This window comes from Pipistrellus hanaki (genome assembly GCF_964339955.1).
Source record: "Pipistrellus hanaki genome assembly, chromosome: 15".
Classification (NCBI taxonomy): domain Eukaryota; kingdom Metazoa; phylum Chordata; class Mammalia; order Chiroptera; family Vespertilionidae; genus Pipistrellus; species Pipistrellus hanaki.
The window spans coordinates 24640149-24647618 of NC_140517.1; the positions used below are offsets into that span (position 1 = coordinate 24640149).

The following is a 7470-nucleotide window of genomic DNA, read 5'->3' on the forward strand; positions in this document are numbered from 1 at the left end:
CTGTCAGGACCATCTGACTCTAACCTCAGCTTCTTCCATTCTCAGCTGGGAGTCTAAGTCCATCCCAGGAGCCCTGCCCCAGCAGCTTGGGGCTGAGTATTGGATATCACTGCAGGCCCGGTCAACCCCAGCTCAGCTCGCTAACTGGCGATTGTGTGTACTTCCTGGGCACACCAAAGGGAGGAGGGCCTGCAGTTTGTTTTTTTTTTTAAAAATATATATATTTTATTGATTTTGTACAGAGAGGGAGAGAGCTAGAAACATCGATGAGACAGAGTCATCGATCAGCTGCCTCTTGCACACCCCCTACTGGGGATATGCCCGAAACCAAGGTACATGCCCTTGACCGGAATCGAACCCGGGGCCCTTCAGTCCCCAAGCCGACGCTCTATCCATTGAGCCAAACCGGTTTCGGCAGTTTGGGGGTTTTGTATCCTGCCCTCTGGGTTGGTAGGTGGCCAGGTATGTTCCAGGAAAAGGCACTGTGGCCTCACCTTTTCTTTAGTTGACTGGGTAGGCTTTCCCTGCCCTGGCGCAATTTGGGAAGGAAGCCAAGGGACCCCTTGCTGAAAACAGAAAAATACCCAGCTGAATCTTAACATCCTTTGGGCCCTGGGCTTCTCCCCATCTATTTGCTCTACTAGTCTCCCAACCAAAACACACTCTCCTCCTTCCTGCTGCTGGCCTGCCTCAGTTCCCCTTTGCCCAGATGTTAATGACACTTGGTGTGTGGCTGCATCTGGGGGTGCATCAGCTCACACTGATAACCACTCTCATACCATCCCTCCAGGATAATCCCATAATGCTTGGATGAAAAATACCTTCCTCCCCAGGGCTCCAGCTGTGAAGAGCCTGCTATAAAGGCACCCCGCCTCTCTGTCGAGTTTGAGGACTGCCTCTTAGCCCAGAAGTAATTTGGCAGAGAGCTTACCTGACCTCCGGGCAGCCATTTTATCAGCAGGATCTACAAAAGGTTTTTGAGCTCCTCAGAAGGCAGGCAGTGAGTAAATTCCAGGAATTACAGGTGATTAGCAGAACAATTCCACTCCAGAAGGTCTAGCTCTGAGCTGCAGGACAGGACCAGGTGGAGGCCTGATGGTAGAGGCGGCAGGCCACATCAATAGTACGTGTTTCCCCGAAAATAAGACATCCTCTGAAAATAAGACCTAGCACATGGAAAGATAAGACATCCCCCGAAAATAAGACCTAGCGCAACTTTGGGAGAAAAAATTAATATAAGACACTGTCTTATTTTCGGGGAAACAGGGTAATATTCCTGAAAGTCTGCAGGGGGAATGGTCCTAAGTAGTCTAGGAAAAACCCACAGCTAAGATCCTCAAAGCCAAAACTGTTACTATCTGCCTAGCTAGATATGAAAGCTGTTTTAAGAATGCTCTGCCCAGCCATAGCTGGATTGCCTCAGGGCATAGAGCATTGGCCAGTGGACTGAAGTCTCAGGTTAGATTCCAGACAAGGGCACATAACTGAGTTGCATGCTTGATCCCCAGTAGGGGGCGTGCAGGAGGCAGCTGATCAATGATCCTCTCATCATTAATGTTTCTCTTTCCCCTACCCAGTATTCTTAGTTATGGAGGCTGCTTTCTTTGGATGTATTCTGACAATATGTGAGTCAAGTGTGTGACATTGTCCTGGGGTATCCAGGACGTTTGGAATATGCACATGCAGGGAATTCTGCTTCTTGACATTTTCTTCCCATTAAAAAATGGACTCTCACTCAGCTAGTGTGGCTCGGTGGTTGAGCATTGACCCATGAACCTGGAGGGCATTATTCTATTCAGCAAGGGCATTTACCCAGGTTTCTGGGCTCGATCTCCAGCAGAGGGCATGCAGGGGCAGCTGATCAATGATTCTCTCTCACCATTGATGTTTTTCTCTCTCTCTCTCTGAATTCAGTAAAAAATTAAACAAACAAAAAAACGAACTAACGTTTTTAATTTGCTTCTTTTTGATGACATTAGTTGAACACATTTTCATATGCTTATTGGCCATTTGGGTGTTTTTTGGGAGGTGCTTGATGAATTTTTTAAATTGACCTGTAATTTTAAATATATTTCGATAGATATTTTGGACTTTTTTTTAAGGTATTGTGATTGTAATGTAATATAATTTATTGTTTGTATCTTGTTTAAAAATCTTTGCCAAGCCCTGGTTGGTTTGGCTTTGTGGAGAGAGATCAGCCCAGGTTCAATTCTAGTCAATCCCCAGTGTGGGGATGATTCTCTATCATCATTGATATTTCTATCTCGTTTTCCCTCTCCCTTCCTCTCTGAAATCAATAAAAATAAATTTAAAAAAATTGCCAAGCCCAATGTCATGAATACATTCTCCTGTTATTTTCTGGAAGCTTTATCATTTTACTTTTCATATTTAGGCCAATAACCCATTAGATACCATTAATCATTATCAAAATGTCTAAAATTAAAAAGACTGATAACAAAGTGTTGGGTGAAGATATGGAGAAATTGGAGCGCTCACACTCTGTGGGGTAGGGTTTTCAACTGACACTATATTCTAAAAAGTTGAACACACACTCCTCAACGGGTTCACATATACATAAAACCCTAAAAGAATTGAGTACCTATGTGCATGAAAAAGCACATACAAGAATGTTAACTACATCAATATTGGTATCAGCCTCCCCAACTGAGCACAAAAGTCAGACTGGCTAGAAATAAATGGTTTTATTCAAGGTTCTTAGAGTTTGTAAATCATAAACACAAGTAGGTAATATCCAGCATATTCTGAAGAAAACCTGAGAATTCTTATAGTAAAAAGTATGCTCTTAAGAAGAATCAGTCCCACATTCTTTTAAAAAATATATATTTTTATTGATTTTAGAGAGGGAGGAAGATAGAAACATCAATGATGAGAAAGAATCATTGGTCAGCTGCCTCCGAACTGGGGATCAAGCCCACAAATTGGGCATGTGCCCTGACCGGGAATCAAACTGTGACCTCTTGGTTCCTGATCAACCACTGAGCCACACCAGCAGGGCCGGTCCCGCAAGCCCCTGGATTGGTCCAAGATGGTGATCTTAGATGACTGGTGTTCTGGACCTGTGACCATCTTTCCCAAGTTCCTCAGGGGTAACCAGGGTTATCTATAGGACCTATTTATCTGAGGTTCAAAAGTTTAAATTTCAGGCTAGTTAAAGCAAGAGATGGTTCCTCTGCCTCAGCTACTTGATTTTAGTAATTTGGCAGCTTGACTATAGTGACTCCTCTGTATTTCTTACACTCATTCCTCAACATCACAGGTTGGGAAGGCAATACAAACAAAAGCAAGAAATGTAACCTGCTGTTTTCATTTATTCACTTATTCACTCAATAGATGTTCAATGAATGTTTACTAGAACTTGTCAGTCTGGCCAGTAGGATGTTCTAGAATTGTTAAAACATCGGCAGTTATGAACTTTTGTCAGTGCAGGCCCAATACATTCTATTAAGTGAAGACCCAGCGGCCTTTATGACATCACTGCATGTAGGTGTTACCTCTCTCATTTTTCAGACAAGACACGAGAGGTAATTCCCACAACCGCAAAATTAGAATATGGCAAAGCTGGGCTTCACACCTGGCACTCCGACTAATCACTACCTATTAGTCGCTACTAGATGCCACTGCAGCATCTGGACTTATCAAGCAAAAAATGAAGCACTGCTGGGGGCAACAGGAAGAGTCTTTTTTTTTTTTTATAATATATTTTATTGATTTTTTACAGAGAGGAAGAGAGAGGGATAGAGAGTTAGAAACATCGATGAGAGAGAATCATTGATCAGCTGCCTCTTGCACACCCCCTACTGGGGATGTGCCCGCAACTAAGGTACATGCCCTTGACCAGAACCGAACCTTTCAGTCCAAAGGCCGATCCTCTATCCACTGAGCCAAACCGGTTTTGGCCAGGAAGATTCTTTTTTGAGAACATCCAATCCTGAGAAATTATCGACTTTCTTTAGTAATTAAGTAGGGGACCTGGAGGACACTAAATCCGGCCCATCTTAGGTTTTCACTTAATCCTCAGTGCTTGGGGAGTATCAAAGGCCCTTGGCAAACTCAGCAAGTCTCCTACTTTGGGCAGACACCCCATGAAGCCTTGCCCATAGAACTTTGACAATATTCTGAAATTCAATCATTTATAGATTTACTGATATCTGGAATGTTTCAGACAACACTAAATATAGGATGCTATTCTGCTTTACAAGACTACCTAAGTTCAAGCCAAAGGTTTCCTCCAGTCAAATTCCAGTGGATGTTTGGCTGGCACTTGCGATACTCTAAAAGCAAAGACTAGAGAACACAATTCTTGCAGTTCTGGACTAGGTCTCACATTCTAAAGAAAAATCTCCAGATCACTGTAAGGAAATGTCCACCTCAAGAATTAACCCTGATGGAAAACAAGGCTCCTTAGAATGACCATTTATTTCTACAGAAATACTAAACTTGATCAGGTTTTGTATCCCATTCAAGAATATCCTAAGTATTTTAAGGGGCGACAGTCAACATTATGAGAACAAACACATTTATCCTCTGGATTCTGAGGTGTATGGAAATGAAGTTAAAGTAACATATCACTTACCTGAGAGATGGAAGGGGGAACACAAACTAATGTTTGTGCAAGGCTTTCTATTGAACTGAAAAAAAAAAAAATCCAATGCTTAAGAGACAGTGATTTGATGGAAAGCTTTAACAAATGTCAATTAGCGAGCGGAAGTCTATTTTTAAATTCAGCTCTCTTCAGTAAAATTGCTAAAAATGTCCACAGGGCATGGAGATTAATGCCCATGGCTATTTTCCACTTACCATGATGTCAAAGTAGCTACTGTGTTAAGACAGATATAATACTAAAAAAGGGCAGTTTTAGAAGCAAATATTTTTCTTTTGAAGGCAAGACAAAAAAGGTAGGCGAGGAAAGATGAGAATTACTATATGTAGGAACAATAGATTTCCCAAGTACATCAATCAGAAAAATAAGCTATTAAATCAAACCTAATTATACAGAACTTTTTATACTGATGAGACTTAAAAATACCAGATCCCAGGGAAATTAACCTGATAATTCAAATTACTCAAGATTTCTAAGTAACCTAATTTCATTAGAACTAGCAAAACCAAAGCAAGCACATTTCGTTATTTATGAAGTTACTGCTCACTTTTCCATGTTTAGTAGTATCCTGTTCTTAAATGCAACCATGATTAAAAACGGAAAATTACAATTTTATCTAAATTAATAATTAATTTGTCCTACTCACCTTTTAATGAATGGATGTTATACAAGAGATACAATTTTTCACCAGAATGATAAACATATAGATGCCTGTAAGGGCTATCTCCACACACATACCCTCTCTCCTCTCTAAGCCCTACAGATTTAAGAATTATTTAAGAACATTTTGATGGACAAAGATGTCTTTAATGAACAAATATACTTTATGTTGCTCCTTTAAATATTTTCTATATAAAGGCACAGTGTGAATACATGTCATACTCAGAATTAGAAATAGGTATTGTATCTTGGAAACGTTTTTGCTTTTTCACAAATAAGTTCTTTCCTTCCGAATACTTATATGCTTTCTTCTGAAAATCTACATCTGACTCATCCATAGAAAGGACCTAGTTCCAGGTTAAAATGCAAACTAGAGGATGACACATGACACATGCTTCCTGGGAAGCTGGTGGGAGACTCAAGTGCAAGAATTCTACATAGAGGTAAAACCACCATGGTTTAAGACTATCTTTAAAATGCCTCCCAAACTAGTCTTAGTCACACTTTGATTCCAAGTAGCTCTGACCCTGACTTGCAGATAGCACACATATTTGAATCCCAGGAAAAGACAGGCTTTTCTGTGGTAAATACTGGAGGTGACTCTTCTCCCTTTTTAAAAAAAAATACAAACCCATTTGGAACAAGATTGCCCATGGTGCTGGGCTCTCAGGTGAGGACAGTGAGAAAGATAAAGGGCACTGATCCATCACCCTTTCATTTATTTTATTTTTATTTAAAAAATATATATATTTTATTGATTTTTCACAGAGACGGAGGGAGAAGGATAGAGAGTTAGAAACATCGATGAGAGAGAAATATCAATCAGCTGCCTCTTGCACATCCCCTACTGGGGATATGCCTGCAACCAAGGTACAGTATATGCCCTTGACCGGAATCGAACCTAGGACCTTTCAGTTGGCAGGCTGACGCTCTATCCACTGAGCCAAACCGGTTTCGGCCACCATCTCATTTATGTTCCCCACACAAAATAAATGTCAGCTTCAAAAGTTAAGGGTAAGAGGTGTTTGACGGAAGGGAAAGAGGGAATTTGGTGGATCAAAGCACATCTGCTATAAGCAATGTCTGAAAAAAATTTTCCTGTTAAAAGGAAATAATGCTGTGTCCCAAACCCCTTCAATAGATCGTGCCCATTGTTACAAGTTTCCTTCAAGTAGTCAAAGAAAAAGACAGTAGGAAAGATAGGATTCTCTGCACTCTGCACAATCTATATATATAAAAGCCTAAGCAACCTTATGACTGGTAGCTGTGACGAGCACTGACCACTAGGAGGCAGATGCTCAATGGAGGAGCTGTCCCCTGGTGGTCAGTGCACTCCCACAGTGGGAGCGCCACTCAGCTGACCCGAAAGGGGGCGGTGGCGACAGCAGGCACAGTGGGAGTAGCTGGTTGCTTGGCCCAGGCTTAGGCTCCTTCCTGGCTGCCTGCTGCTTTGCATCCTATGACATCCCTAGGGGGATGCCGGACTGCCGGTTTTGGTCCGATTCCCACAGGCCGAGTCTCTATGGGTGGGGATCGGGTCAAAACCAGAAGTATGACATCCCCTGAGGGGTCTCAGATTGTGAGAGGGTGCAGGCCAGGCTGAGGGACCCCTCTGGTGTACAAATCTGTGCACTGAGCCTCTAGCATTTCATATAAAAAAATGCAACAGTACTGTCAAATTTCCTCATCAGCTTCCTATGATTGGAAGTTTTAACCACAATAACTTCTATGTATATACATTATAGACAGGCTCTATAAAACTTGGGGAGTCTTAAGTTTTGTTTTGCTCCTGTTACTTTGAATAAAAAAGAAATAATTATTTTTAAGACATAAATTAGAATCATTTAGAAAATCATGCAAGTTAGAGTTAGGACTGGTTCTTGTCTTTTAAAAATAATCTTAGTATTGTTCCATTTCCCTTTTTTGATTCTGCAGGTTACAAGCTTTCTGGTTGACTGAGAAGCATTACACTGCGCTCCCATTACCAACATGTTTGTTTTCACCGTTAGTGATGAAGGTTTCTCAGCAACAGTGGCTTTATTCCCACTGTGTACAATTGCAGCTACATTAGCTCCACATCATGTGGGGCAGTGCTGTCCTCCCGACACGGATCACCAACACACAGGTTCTCAGGCACCGCTGGGCACCTGCCCAGTCCCAGGACTGGATGACATTGACTCAAACTGGAC

At 41.7% G+C, this 7470-nt stretch overlaps 1 protein-coding gene across 1 annotated transcript in view; it reads right to left on the minus strand.

Annotated features, from left to right (window-relative positions):
• Nucleotides 1–7435, minus strand: part of LOC311633754 (uncharacterized protein C16orf74) — a 57236-nt gene extending 49801 nt beyond the window's left edge. Inside the window, exons 1-2 of the mRNA XM_084906817.1 lie at nucleotides 4595–7435; nucleotides 932–1166 (exon numbers count right to left, since the gene is read on the minus strand). The gene's annotated coding sequence lies outside the window, so the exon portion shown is untranslated. The remainder of the gene's footprint in view (nucleotides 1–931; nucleotides 1167–4594) is intronic.
• Nucleotides 7436–7470: the final 35 nt, after the last annotated feature.